Here is a 2,500-nt window from a genome sequence, read left to right on the forward strand (position 1 = left end):
AATAAATAAAATAAATGAATTGAAACCACGACCTACGGGTTAGATCACCGCTGCTCTACCGACTGAGCTACAAGAGAGATGTCAGTTTCACGGCAATGAATATGTACAAGTACAAGGAAGGGTTACGGTTTTGCAAGCGTTGGCCGTGTAGCACTTATGTTACAACAGAAGTAACTATTAAAGTTGTTTTGAAATAAGTTGTTTGTAATATAAGTGCTACACGGCCAACGTTTGTGAAAACGTAACCCTTCATTGTACCTGTAGTTATAATTGGAAGGTCGACTCCTGCAAATGAGCACTCCGATTTTATCCGAGTATTTCCGAGTCACCATCGATAAATTAATCTCTTCATTTCATTCACCGGGGTTAAAATATAACATCTCTTTCAGTGCAATCAACACATCTTGTTTTTTTGGAGGACATAAATGAAAATAAATAGCCCACCTCCCTTAAGGGTCTTTTCTGGGACAATGAAACGACTAAGAACAGGAGAACAGTAGGAGTCAAAACTAACCGCGAGAAAAGCCATGCAGCTGTCCATTCGTAAGCACATCCGAGGTTTTGAACCACTGCAACCACCATGAACAATTGCAGCTGGTAGTCGGAGCGACACGTGAACGCCCGCGACGATTCTCAAGTTTGGACCCTTTCTCTCCTAGTCACTGACTTCTTTATCCCTGCGCTAACACATTGTTTCAGGAAACACGGAAATGAGTGGCTGTGTCGAAAAGGGAGACGTGGGGACTCCGGGACTCGAAGACGTGAGGACTCGCGGACGTGCGGACGCATTTTTACCATTTGTTCAACTTTTCATCATATTTCACAAAATCCTTGTCTTTTGATCGTAATTGCATTGTACCCCGGTTTTAAGTTCCTTAAAATGTTTGTACAAAGTGAAACAAAGATATAGTTAATATATATATATATATAGTGTAGTTATTACTCGTCTTCATTAAAAGGTGAGTTTCATTATACTACTATCAAGTTACACAGTGGAGTAATTTTGGTAAAAGGAAGACAAATTCTATTGCATTAAGTCCTCATTTATTTGACATAGGTAACACTGACCATTTATCAGGTCATTTTACAATTCTCCAAGTATTTCGAGGCTTGAATTTCAAATTTGAAAGTACTTTCGTTTTCTGCATCCTGAATTGTGCATTCACTCGTAGTTGTCTTTGTGTCACGTGACATTCCTTGACGTCATAATGATTGTTTTCGATATTGGGGAACGTTTACCGTAAAAAATCCCGACAACTTTTTGCTTGAAAATGCTCAAAACAACCATTAACGTATAATTTTAAATCTTGTGGCATCGTTCATTTTCACATTTTCATTGTGGCCCGACTTTCTATGGACATTTATTACGTGACTTGACCTGTTTTTATTTACCGTTTCCGTTAAGATTGGGATATTATTGAAAGGCAGAATGATAAAACCTCGCTAGGAGTACTAGAGCAGGGAGCAAAATACATTTATATAAGATGACTTTTCCATCCCCGTTTCCGATAAAAGGTCAAAATTGCTTTTAGCCGTTAAAAATCACGTGACACATTTTAGATAAAAGAGCGAGTAAAAAGCTAAGCATGCAGATTTTGAGTTAACGTCGATTGGATAAATCCTTCCTCGTAAAACAAAAATACGCCAATTTATGAGCTTGGTGACTCAGGAGTTATTTAGCTTGTGGTCATGTGATGACGAACATTTTCGACATTATCAACGGTAACAACCCGAAATTTTCATCAAAGGTGACAAATTGAACGAGCACAAGGAAAGATGTAGTCACAACAAGGGCATTGGCACGGTATTCAAACATCAATGATAGAGAAGAAGTCGTAAGGTTCAAGTTTCTGTGCAACAACAACATACGCTGCAACGTAAAAATTCAGCTACAGGGTCAGCAAGGTCCATTAGGTCTTCTGTTTTCTTTCACAGTCGAGCTCCGTAATGGGTTGCAAGAGTTACTTTTCGAGGATTCAATTTTTGAATTTCGGTGTGTATTTAGTTGGTACTTGAGAAGAATATAGATTATGGTTTTTGCGAAATATAATGCAATTGAGAGGCTGTACAATCTGAAAAGAGTGATTTAAATACTACTCCGTAATAAGCAATTCAACTAAACATTTAAGTTAGGATAGTCTTCCTTTTTTAAAATATACTTCGAAAATGAGTCTACATGCTCTGTCTCCGAGTCCTCGTCCCACTTTTCGACACAGCCGAAATGAGTTTATCAAAGGAATTGATAGACCAGCGTGAAACAATTCGAAAGCTCACGTTTCGAGCGTTACCCCTTCGTCAGACCGAATTAGGGAATTATGGGTTGTTAATTTACCGTTTGAAAAAACTGTTTTCATGTTTTACTCTTCTCTTATTTCGGAAAAACCCTTCCCTTGCGATCATTACTTTAACATCAGTGCTTTGAGGTAATTAGACGAGATGAGTCCCTGAACTAACGCGTCTCGTATGAAACTATTAGGGGCATAGAAAAACGAACCAATGT

The sequence above is a fragment of the Montipora foliosa genome, chromosome 2, assembly GCF_036669935.1.
Source record: "Montipora foliosa isolate CH-2021 chromosome 2, ASM3666993v2, whole genome shotgun sequence".
Classification (NCBI taxonomy): domain Eukaryota; kingdom Metazoa; phylum Cnidaria; class Anthozoa; order Scleractinia; family Acroporidae; genus Montipora; species Montipora foliosa.